This window comes from Micropterus dolomieu, linkage group LG21 (assembly GCF_021292245.1).
Source record: "Micropterus dolomieu isolate WLL.071019.BEF.003 ecotype Adirondacks linkage group LG21, ASM2129224v1, whole genome shotgun sequence".
NCBI classification, from domain to species: domain Eukaryota; kingdom Metazoa; phylum Chordata; class Actinopteri; order Centrarchiformes; family Centrarchidae; genus Micropterus; species Micropterus dolomieu.
Genome location: NC_060170.1, coordinates 17,442,397 through 17,455,887, shown reverse-complemented (window position 1 = coordinate 17,455,887; position 13,491 = coordinate 17,442,397).

Below are 13,491 nucleotides of genomic sequence, written 5' to 3'. Positions count from 1 at the left end.
GGGGCACAGTAACTAGAGGCGGGTCTAACAGCCGGAGCAGTCGAGACCCTCCTCAGCTCCAGGGCCCCGTCCACACGGAGGATGTACGGCCTGAAGTGGAGTGTTTTCTCCACTTGGTGTAGGGAGCGGTCGGTGGATCCTGTTACCTGCCCGGTGGTTCAGGTACTTGAGTTACTCCAGGACCGGTTCTCTGCTGGTCTTTCCCCTTCCACCCTCAAGGTGTACGTGGCAGCTATTTCATCTTTCCACGCCCCTCTGAGGGAGGGGTCTTTGGGGAAACTTCCCTTGGTTGTACGTTTCCTCCGTGTTGCCCGGAGGATGAGACCTGCCAATCGGTCCAAGGTTCCCACTTGGGATCTGGCGGTGGTTCTTGGGGCGTTGGCTGAGGCCCCCTTCGAACCCCTGGAGTCAGCTGAGGCTAAGCACTTGACCCTCAAGATGGCCTCACCTCTCTGAGGAGGGTGGGGGATCTCCAAGCGCTTTCGGTTTCCCCGCAAAGCCTGGAGTTTGCCCCGGGATACATCCCTAAAGTGCCTTCTTGTGCGGCAGGGTCCACAGTGCTGCAGGCATTTCATCCTCCCCCCTCATGTGACGGCGGAGGACGGGAGACTTCATCTGCTCTGCCCTGTCAGAGCACTGAGTATTTACACTCTGAGGTCCTCCCGTTGGAGGAAGACTGACCAGCTGCTAGTGTGTTTTGGGTCCCCCAGGGCTGGGATCCCTGCATCCAAACATACTATTACCAACTGGATTGTTCAGAATATTTCCCTGGCCTATCAGGTGTGCGGTTTGCCTTCACCTGTGTCTGTGAGGGCTCATTCTACCAGAGGCATGGCGGCCTCTCGAGCCCTCCTTTCCGGGGCCTCTTTGCAGGATGTTTGTGTAGCGGCTGGCTGGGCCACTCCGCACACATTCATTCGGTTTTACAGTCTTGACCTTCCTTCGGTACCTGGCACTTGTGCGCTCTCCTCTTAGTCGTGCCACTTTATTGGGTTTTCGGCACGGTTTAGTGGGTATCTCGTTCCCATAGTGTCGTAACCGACGCAGTTCGAGTTCCCTCGAAGGGGAACGTCTCGGGTTACGTATGTAACCCTGGTTCCCCGAGAAGGGGAACGAGACACTGCGTCGGCCCGCCGCACCTCTCTCCCCGCCTGAATCGCCTGCTTCATAGTTTAAGCTAATGATGAGTGTGTACAGGTGTGCTTTATACTCCTCCGGTTATTCCGTCACACCTTAGCGTTCTAGCAACAAACCAATAGGATTGGAGTGATTTCATTCACGTTCAGACCTGCTACGCCTAGAGGCGTTCCCATAGTGTCGTAACCGAAGCAGTGTCTCGTTCCCCTTCTCGGGGAACCAGGGTTACATACGTAACCCGAGACGTTCTCTCTTAGGGTCACACTCACTTCTTACTATGTCACTTGTTGGCTACAGTAATGATACTGATCATGATCCTGATAACGATCAACACTAGCGACAACCTCTTTCTGTGTTACATAACCATCACCCAGAACTTACTGTGAGAAGGGGAAAAAACCCACCTCGCCCTTGTCAAATAAAATCTGTGTTTAGGTTTCACCACAATCTGGTATCCTTTTCATAACATAATCTGACCCTTGATTTGATCACGGACTCTGAGGCTCTTGGCCGAGCAACATGACAGTGACTGTGTTCCTCACGTATCCTGCTGTGACAATCTATTTCCTCTTCATTTCCATCTGTGCATCCTCAGTAAACTGTAGGACCCTCCAGTGTGTTTGTTTTGAGAGTCTTTGCAGAGTTTCTTCTGTGTTGCGGAGCTGCAGCTATGTTATCACAAAGTTCCTTCTGGATGGGATAGAAAATAAACATTTGTAGCTTTGGGAAACCAATTAAGCTTATAATCTAAATGCTGTGAAAGGATCTGAAGTCAGCATCACGTACAGGAGACATTTCAGAGTTCATGTTGCTACTTTAAGTTTATATCTCTAAAATAAATCAGTCAGTCAGTTGAGTTCATTTTTCAAAGTTGATAATGAATCAGGGTGTTGTGGATGTCAATTTAAATCAACAAGCGCATCAGTTCATTAGATGTGATTTTAGTATAACCCCAGCGGTCTACATTGTTTAATGGGCTGATTGAGAAGTAACACAACTTGGATGAGTGGCAACAATTTGAAATTAAGCCTATAACTACAACTGAAATTATAGTTACTGATGCTGATTCAGAGCTTTAGTGGTCTTCAAGCTGTGAAATATACCCATAAATATCCAAATGATGCCACTTATTATAACTATTTACAATAAGTGAAATGAAGTGAAACTTAAAAAGTAATGTTTATTTTAAATTCATAGTGCCTATGGGCAAAACAAAACGTTTAGTTTATTAACTAAGTTATTAAAAAATAGATTTATCTTTGTAATCGTTTTGGGGGGACCTTTGCAAAGTTTTTATTTGTATCTAGTATGTTTAGATGTATTTTCAATTGATTGATGCAATAAGTAGTTGCATAAGTAGTTGTTATGATACTAAGTTGATACCAGCTATGAGAAGCTGCCTAGGCCAAAATTGAATACTGCGCTTGCAAATACATACATGCTGTCCTGCGCAAGTATGTATGTGCGAGGTGAGTATTTATGTATGTGCAAGTTAGAGTATGTTTCTGGGGTGAGAGGGCATGGGAGCCATAGCACAGTGAATAAGACTCAAGCCCTTTTCCCATTGTTGCTAATCTGAATCTGTCTAAACTGTGTTGTTTTTGTGTCTTTTACCAAGGTTTGGAAACCACTTTGATCTGCCTTGTACTTACAAGAGGTTTATTAAGACTATATGTGTGAACTAAAGCAGCTAACTGGCAGCCTACTCAATGATGCTAATGCTTATGGGATTTGCCTTAACCACATATGAGAAATAATAATAACTTTTAGCGCAGACACATACAGTGTACACATGTAATCAGGCAGTAAAAGTCTCACAGTTGTAACTTATAGATGATTCAATAAAGACAATAAAGATACCCTTGATCCTTACAGATGATTCTGGTGAACCAAAATGGAAAGGACAAGTATAGTTTGAGTGATATCAGTGGCCTTCACTTTGCTCCAGTGAACAATTTACAATGATAACGGGTTGACCGATGACACAACCTTTGGGATTCAAACCCTTTAAATCTATGTTCAAAGAAAGTACAAGATAAATTCTGCGTCTGAAGTCCAGTATCTGGCCCCTACGGACATGTACACACAAGACTGCCTCCTCTGTTGTCTAAAATGCTTCCTTCGCTCTCGATGAACCTGAAAAAATAGAAAATTGTCTGATTTTCTGCAGCCAGCTTTGTTAGTCAGGACAAACATCTTGAAAGATTTCCCTTGGTGGAACTCCTTTTCATGCATGCGCCCCTGATATGCATCTTACAAGCATGTCAGTCCCCTTACCTAACACTCCTATCCACATGAAAGGTTACAGAGCAGGGCAGCTGTTCTCTGTCTTTTTTTTTTTTAAGTGTCACTTAAACTGATTTGGGACTCTTTTACTTTGCTTAGTCTAACAGTTTTTGCCATGTTGTATAACAGCTGTTTCTTCAAATCGATTTGGAGATCCATTTTAATCTACTCTTTGGCATCGAATTACGTCTGCCGTCAAAAGATCCCTTTCTTGAGTACATCATGATTGCATAACTGAACAACAACAACTAAAGGGGTGTAGGTGAATAAATATAACTCTAACAGTGGAATTTGACACATGCACACTCTTGACCACTTTCTGCAAAAAATCTGTTTTTTAATCATGTGTTACAACTTATTTCCAGTAATAAAACGCTGAATTTGGCCACACTGTCCACTCAAGGATGCAAGCTGTGAAATTGTTCAAAATCAGAGCAGAGTGCAGAGTGGACGAGTCAGTGATACTGTATCCGTGCAGAGAGAGAGAAAGAGAAAGAGAGAGAGACACAGAAAGGCAGACGGAGAGGAAGGGTGAGGGACACAGAAGGAGGAAGATGAGGACAAGGAAGAGGAAGAGCATCCAGGGATTCATTGTGGCTGAACACATCGTGCCAGGCAAAATGTCTACTGTACAGCCAAAGGAAACATTGCCGAGAGTGGAGACAAAAACACCCAGACAGAAAATGAATACAAGATGAAGCCTTTTATTTTGTAGCAGACAATAGTCACAGTTGACACATATTGTAATTGTGTTTGCTTTGTATGTGTTCTGTATTTGAAGACTACTATATTTTACGCTGAGCGTCACAAGTGAATAAGTAGCAAATGTGCATAAAAAATGAAGACGCCACTTTTTATGAATGTAAAAAGCTGTACATAATGAATAGAGCTCATTTAATTAATAGGCAGTATTTGTTTCTTGCTGTGTTTCTTGTTTTGCTTTGTGTTTGAGTATTGAGGAGAAAAGGGGCTTCTGGAGAAAAACCCATGAATAAGGGAAACCAGCTGTGGGTCTTTTGATAAGACTGACAATCTGAATGATGCAGGGTGTGCTCATCCTCCCTCTGCTGAATGAATGTAATGGTAACAACTTTGAATCCAAATGAAGGTGCCTCCCTCTGCTGGCTACAATAAAGCTGATGCTGATGGTGGGGCTAATTTTAATCGCTTTATAAACTGCTGCATAGTTGGAAAATTTACCACAAGGATCAATAAAGTGTAATACACATTAATAAATTTTTTTTTTGTATTATTAATCGGAATCTGCAAAGTAACAAATTATTTTATTAATTAAAAACAAGCCACTGCGCACTGAAATGACTTTATTATATGTATTGTGAACAATGTGTTTTGCCTATGGCTTTTTCAGGTTCACACAGTGTTTTTGATTTTTCATTTCCAAATCCTGCAACCTACCAGCACCGGACTGTTGTTGCTGTGCATGGGGAATTTCTTGTTTTGTTATTATATTAATGTAGTGCAGTAAAAAGTACAAAGTTTCATAAAATGTAAATTGAAGTAAAAGTACCTCAAAACAGAACTTCATTACAGTACTTGACTTACTTGCCTGTATGGCCCCAAGGAATCCTCTCGCTGAAAACATTTCTGTTAAAGAGGAGACTGAGGAGCCAATCAAAGAGGAGGGTCAGGAGTTTAAAGAAGAAGATGCCTCCTGCAGAGGAATCTGCTGCTATGCTCCCTACAATGGAGTAAGAGATAAGATTATTGGAACACAAGGTTACACACACATCAAAATAGTAAAAAGACTGCAGAAGGAGCAAGTTAAACAGCCTTTGTGTAAGTAGCTATTGCCATTATTGTGTCACAGTCTAAGATGCAAAGAAAAGGCTACATGCTGCTACATTAGTTCAAAAGTTGGGATTTACATGGTTTATTTTTTTATTTCAGCCGGTGGTGTTAAAGGTGGTTCAGTGCTTAATATTTGTGAGGATTTATTGACAAAAATGCAATATAAAATCCATAACTATGTTTTCAGTGGTGTATAAAAACCTTGCATAATGAACCATTATGTTTTTATTACCTTAGAATGAGCCACTTCTATCTATGTGTATGTGCATGTATGTCTTGCTTTTTATTGGACCCAGTAATAAATTAAAAGCAAGTCCACCAATGTGTCCCTGAGCCAGACTAGTTTCTCAGCACATAAAGGATTCCTCACCAATGTTGACTTAATAGATTTCCCAGCTTAATAAATGAAGTTGTGCATCTATCACAAAAAGTTTTTTTATGTATTAACTTAAGTTAGAAAGTTTGCAGGGTAAGAGTTTTGAATATATTAGAATACAAATTCTTTTATCATGTTAGAGATAAGATATTCATAAGGTAATGTCCATGTTTTTTCTGACAATATGCAAAAGACACATTATTTAGAATTTCTCAAATAAATGTATCATTGCATTGTTAATAAATGAAAAACAGCTCATTCAGCAAACGCTTTGAGACATACACAGAGCATCTGAATCCTTATGAGGGTATATCTTTTAGAAAACCCATTTACTGCTTTTAAATTTTTTTTGCAGGGGCACTGTACACTTTTCACCACAGGGAGGTCCTGTCACTTCACTAACATTAACAGTGCAGAGTAGATACAGAGTATATACTGCAAGTAAAATACTGCATTCAATACCTAACTTAAGTAATAGTATCTAAGTATCAGCTAAATGTACTTAATCTATCGAAGGTTAGAAAAAAATGAGACACCTGCCTTTATCTACTTAAGCCTGAAGTCATGGATCCATTGTGTGAAAAATCACCACACATTGCAGCTGGTAAATCTGCCACAGTTATTATTGTAAACTGCATAAGTGCATAGCAACAGAGAAGAAGAAGATCTCTTGTCTTTTAGCACAACCAAAAGTAAACACAATAAGGAGTCCCATTTAAATTGCTGTGTGAAATACTGTACTTACTTATTGTAGGCTACTTAGACAAGTTTTGTTTACATAGATGGTTCCATGTTACACTCTTCGCAAAAAAATTAATGATCACTACTTTTGTTGAATTTTGAATTTTTTATTCAAATTTATAGCATTTGTGGTCTTCCTGGTTCAAATATGAAATAGATCCCATATCAGTCTGTGATAATCCAAAATATCTTATAATTTCTGTTTATTTTTCTCAATAATTTGGTCTATTGACCAAAATTCCAAAAAAGAAGTGCAAACAGGTAAACCTTAACTATGTCAACATAATTCAAAATTTTTTATAATTTCATATAATTGAGGTTTATTGGCCATAAATTCCAAAAAGAAATCTGTTTTTTGTGGAATGAAGTTGGCTAAAAAAGGTGTAACACATATTGTAACACGATTGGGTAATAATTTAGACTCTTTGCTTTATAAACAGTCAAACCAGATCGGATCAATTTTGATTCGGGAAGACAAAAGTCCCATAGACGACAATTAGAAAATTCTTTAACACTGTATTTTATTGACATACAATTGCTTTGGTTGATTCATTTTTTTTTTTATAAGAAAACTGCAGGACATTACAATACTATAAAAACTATTTTAAAATAATTCCAATCAATGACATTTACTATAACCTCCCAAAAATATCTTCAGTCAGCATTTAAAGAAATGTTTTGGGAAATAATCTTATACTTATATATAAAATTCATGCCTCTGCACTAAATATGATGCTACAGTCTGGTTGGCTGGTTGATTGGCCAGCTAGTTAGCTTAGCTTAGCATGAAGATGTTTTTTCTCTGGATAAAGGTAGTTTTATCAATTTTTGTCAATCTTTTTTTTTGTATGGTCAAGAATGAACTTTTACAACCTCATTGGAATTTAAAGGAATAGTTTGGAGATAGGCTACACTCATTCACTTTCTTGTAGAGTTTGCTGGGAAGATTTAGTTCATGTTTCATGTTTGTATGGTATGATGCTACAGCTGGTAGTCAGCGAGCTTAGCGTAGCATACATACACACTGGAAACAAGGGTGAACAACTAGCCTAGCTACGTCCAGAACTCTGAACTCTCTCTGCCACTGCTCCCATCTCTACCGTCACTCCTGTGCACGAGCAGTAACACCACCAGTTGCTGATTGGCTGGAAAAATGTTGTGGGTAAGGTCCACACCACTTCCTCTGTTTTCTGGCTGTGTAGGAAACACAGATTTTTTTTCAGAGCACATACATAAGGAGAGCTAGCAAACCATGAGGTAATATTCGCTGAATTCAACAAAAAGGTTATTGGATTACAATCACTCACTATCCCTTTAAAGCATTAAAAAATGCAACATTTATGGCAGGAAGGCCTTGGTGAGATTTGATCCACAGCCAGCAGACACTTTAGGTTTAAGAGATATTACTGCTTCTTCTCTTCTCCATCACTTTGGCTAATTTTTTGCGCTCCTCAATCTGCTCCAACTCACTGGACACATCTACCATCGTGCCGTGGATCATGGTTTGACCTTTGACTTTTACAGTGTTTCCAGTCCTTACGTCGGGGTCTTCTGAAAAACAGAACTAAACCAAGTTTAGTCATTTAAATATAAAAACACTGAACAACATGATCTGAAGAACTGTACCATTAACCAACTCAACTTATATATTATATAAAATACATATATAAAAATACTTAATATACATAATACATACATAATATGTCTGCATTCGTATTTGCCATATTGAGGTTATGAAGCTCTACCGAAATGTTATATTTTGACAACTTTGTCCTTCAATACCCTCGAATGTAACCTAACCGCAGTTAACTGTACACATTGTCTGTGTGTATAAGCTTTATGCTAAAAACATATAAAAGGCATATCAGCCATACACATAAAGAAGTAGCCCATAAAGTCCCACTCTCAGCTGTAAGCAGGTTAACAGAAAAGGGGGATTACTGCAATAACTCTTTGGAATTTTCTAGCTGCTCTTGACTCTCAGGGAGGGTTTCTTCCTTTGGTCAGGTGACGACAAGCAGATTATCATTTTTAATGAAGTCAGAGCATCTGCTGCTGTTGTAGGTCAGCAGCCAGCAGAGAGGGGCTGCCCCAGCCGCCTGCCAAACACCAGTCTGTAAGCTCTGACTCGGACCTGTCCTGCCAGTGGGTCATTCCAGAGCGCAGTCACGGGTCAGTTTAATCAAGTTTCACCGGAACACACAGGAATCGGTTACAGTTACGAGGTAGTAAATAAATTAAAGATGCCCACAAAAAAAAAAAACGAGACAGAGTACAGACAAGGAAACCAAAGATGTAGATGACGAGGACTCGGAGGATCAGGAACCAAAGTCCAAGAAGAAAAGTAAGCAAGCGGGTGAGTCAGTGGATGCTGGAAGACAGAAGAAGAAGAAGAAGTTTCAAGACAGTGATGAAGATGGAAACAATTCTGACACATCAAGGGATGATGTGAGGAGCACCAATAAAAGAGGGAAAATGACTCGGAGAATAATGATAATGAGAATAACAACAATGACTCCAAGAGTTCAAGGAGAGGGGAAAAACTCCCTGATGTGATTTTGACCACTAAGAAGGGATCAAAGAAGTCCTCGGTCAAAGACAAGATGGGGTCAAAGGATAAAAAATCCAAAGATGAAGACAAAAAGTCCAAGAAGGACTCGGAGAAAGAAGCAGCTGGGGATGAAGATGAAGGGAAAAAGAAAAAGAAAGAAAAGAAGAAGAAAGGTTCTGTGAAGGAAGATAGTGATGACGACAACAAGAAGGCAAAAGGCAAGAAGAAGAAGAAGGTTGAAAATTACGTTGAAATCTATGAGAATGAGCTTCGTAACTATGAGCCCGAAAAGGTGGAGAACTACGAGGATGAGTATCACAAAAAGAAAGGTAATTGCAAACTTTCTATCTCAACCTCAAAAATGTACAGAAGGGAAGCTTCGGAAGTGACAGAATTAAAATACTCTTTATAGAGAGAGCATGTTGCTATGTCATTAATTTAAAGACAATTCGAGGCAAGTTCTGTTTGAGGAAAGACATCTGACACCCAGGTGAATCCTTGATTGCAATTACGGGATCCTGAGTGGCTCCAGCATGCTTTGGTTTGATGTGCATGGTAACATTACACTGAGTGAAGTAGTATCCATGTATCGCCGGTATGTTATCTTCAACCTACAGCTATATGACACCTGTCACTCACTAATTTTCACAGAGGGTGGTTTTACATCCTAATAGGAACTACTACTTTTGAAAAATTCCAAGTCGACAGAAACCTGCACACACATCTGTACATTATCATAAATATATTTTATTTAAGGGTATGAATAGTTTGAGGTTATAGTCAGAAGACCATAGTCTTAGCATAGCATTTGCTATTAAAGCAACAAACGTGTATTTGAGTAGCCTTTAATGTTGAAATAATGGCAGAATAAAATAGTCTAATTCAGTAAAATTTAAGGTATTTGTCATTTAAAGGACATTTTCTTAATTTTGAGTTTGGTTATTTTAATTTAATGAGCCTTTAGACATTAAGTGGTGCTACCAGCAGAGTTTCAGGAGCGGGACCACACATCAATGATGTCACTCCTGGCATTTACATAAATACCCACACAACACATGTCCTCTTTCATTCCGCACCCCTCACGCCCGCGTAGCTCCCTACAATGCTTTTGAATGTCTATTCAGCAACTGCAAGCATCATACATCTTCAATTTGTTTATCAATAAATCATTTTATCATATCTGTTGATTGTGGTCCTTGCTAGTGAACTATCAATTAATAACCTGCACAAAATACGTTAAAAAAATTTCTGCCTGCAACCAATGATCGAATTCCTAAACAACCCATGACACTCTTAATTTTATAAATCTTGTAACTGTTAGCATGTACAGACTGCACTTGATTGACATCTCTGACTCCTCTTAAAACATTCTTATAAGGATAGAAGTACTAAAGCAAACAAACACACGGAGACACACAGATGATAGCTGTATATTACCCCACATGTTTACTATTGAACTGTACCTCACTATCCTGCCCCTACACTTTCTCCTGCTGTTATATACTGTGTATCTCCTTTCTGAAACACACATCCGTTTGTATTATTATGTCTTTAAACCCCACAGTGTATGAGGTGGTCACCATCACTGGTGATGAGAGAGGAGCAGGCACTGACGCCAACGTGTTTATCACTCTATTCGGAGAGTATGGCATCTCTCCCAAAGTTCACCTGGCTAGCAAGTAAGTCCTCTAGTGTAAATTCAGATGTAAGGTCTTCTATACTTGTTTGGATGAAGGCAAAATAATTTGGTCAAACAAAGGACAGAACAGATTTAAATCATTTATCACACTCCTCAAGCCAGCGGCCTCAGTCATAACCTCTGCCACTTAGACCCCATATGTGATTGATTAGATTCTTGTGCTTAAACTAAACCTTTGTGTTTTTTCTCCTCTCAAACAGCACAGAAAAGAGGTATGTGGTGGTGATGGCTGTGAAAGAATGGCTGCTCTGATAACAATCTGTCTGCTGTGATTATGGTGTTAAATTTAGTTTACATGACATGATTTGCTGCATGATTTTGTCAAATGTTTGCAAAGCTTTTCTCTTTCATTATGCATGGGGAGCGAATGTGGAATATTTTGTTACTTCTCCTAGAAAACTTTCACGTTTGATTGTTTTGCATTTATTTTTAGTTTCATAAGTGAAAACATGATGAAATTCGTCTCGGCTTTTTTTGTTATTTCAGGAGTCGCACAGCATTTGAAAAAGCCAAAACTGATGTGTTCAGAATTAGAACTCACAATGTTGGACCTTTGAAAAAGATAAGGTACGTTGACCCAAAAAAATGTCATCCCTGATCCAGACTATGTTTCTTTTGTTCACATTGGTGAGTACTATTAAGATGAGATGAGGTATGAGCAGCTAGCCAACACTGTTGACCTTGGATTTGATTAAGGGAGATTTGTTTCCTCCCCCCAATTCGTTTGCAAGAAAAATTAGACTTTTTTATGTAGATGGTATTCATCTGTTGCTTCAGGATTGAGCATGACAACACCGGCCTGAACCCCAGCTGGTTCCTGGACAGAGTGGTGGTGACAGATGTGATCAGGCCTCACCTGAGGTTCTACTTTCCTTGTAATAACTGGCTCAGTAAGGTGGAGGGAGACCACCTCTATATCAGAGACCTGCTGGGTAGTATGGACCCCATGGACATGCCCAAATGTATGTAAACATAAATATGAGCATATGAGAGATACTAATTTCAAGTTTTTGTAAAACATTTGTTTTTAAATTGCTCTTTAAAACTTTGGGTCTTAATTTTACAGATAATAAGTATATAGTGAGTGTTTTCACTGGGGATGTAAAAGGCAGTGGAACAGATGCGGATGTCTTCATCAATATCTTTGGAGAGTTTGGAGACACAGGTAAATTACATTTGCTCACATAATTAACTTTCTCCCAAAGTGAATACCAGTTTTATTGCAGTTAATAAAACCCACTTGGGTTTGAATCAGGATTCATCTGATAGAATTTACAAATTGTTTTGTTATGTAAGGTGAAAGGCGACTTGACAATGACAAAAATAACTTTGAAAATGGCACCGAGGACAAGTTCACCATTGAGGCACCAAACTTGGGCAAAGTGAGGAAGATCACCATTGGCCATAATAACAAAGGCTCTTCAGCAGGATGGTTTGTTGACAAGGTAAGAAAGAAACTGTTATTTATAGTTGTTATTTTCAAGATGTGTTTCTTTGGGAAGCTAGAAATTAAAGAAATTAATTTGAAATAGATAGATAACTAAAAAATAACGTGTAACTTTCTTTGTTACAGCATGTGTGACTCACAGTATCTTATCCTAAAACAAAGATTAGAGTCTTACTGTACCTCATTCTGCTCAGTTCGGCCTCTGCAGAGGTACTTAAGACATGTGATCCTCCTAGGTCCTCTCAGTCTTTTCATCTGAGACTGATGTCCCTGCTCCTCCAACACATACAGTGTGCGCATCTGAGAGATCACTTCATTCAAAACAAACAGACACACACACACACACACAGGACCCACATGTCGTCATTCTACCCTCTGTGTAAGGGGAAACTGTGTCCCATTAAGGGATTGCCTTACAGTAAACAGATAGACGAGTCGGTAGATTTGTTGATGACTGCAGCACAGACTGACATCAAAGATTAGCAGTGACAACAATAATGAATCAAATCCTATTTGCAGTTCTCATGTGGTTTCTAATTGAAGATTATTATATTGAAATATATTTTTAATTATTTGAGCTTGATTTTGCTCTTGTCATTTTTGTTAAAATGTGTTTAAATGTAGATAAACATGCAAGCAGGCTTTACCCTTCAAATATACTGCATATACAGTATACCCTCAAACTCCCAGGCCTATGGTAGAGGACCCGAAGTTGAGGATGACACATACCACCCCACGAGGGGTGAGAGGGGGATTTTTTTTACAATACATACATTTTTGAAAATTGTTATTTTCCAGGCTCTAAGGAAGAAAATATAATTTGTAATATTAAAGGTTTTTATTAACTATATTTTCAACAAAGGTGTCTTCTGTTTCTCTTTATCCTTCAACAGTAACTTTCTCTGTAAGATGAAAAATTATACTGGGTCAATAATGTGACCCGCATTTAGTACAATAGTGTAAAACTCTAGTTATAATTGTAGATGTAATGGAACATGAAACGGTAATGAAAGAGACCATTAACAGTAACAGCAATACGAGTGTTTGATCTTCGCAATCATCAACTCAAAGAACACTGTCTTGCTTTAATAAAACTTTTCCTAACATCATGTATAACCTATCTCTGTCACATGTTGGCGAATACATTCTTATTTTTCCAGGCAATTGTGGATGATCTGGGAAACAAAGTAGTGTATGAATTTCCAATCAATCGTTGGTTTGCCATCAATGAGGATGATGGGAAGATCCAGAGAGACGTTTTAGTTGGGGGGAGCCAGCCCACAGGTGAGGATGAAATTAGTTTATGAGCTTGGAAAAACTGCCTTACATACACTTCATCCATTTCTTAAAAGGAAACCTCATGTCAGTGAACACAATCACGGCAGAGATGAAAATGAGCTCAGTACTCAGTACTATTTCCCCCAAATTATTTGCCTCATTTAGGA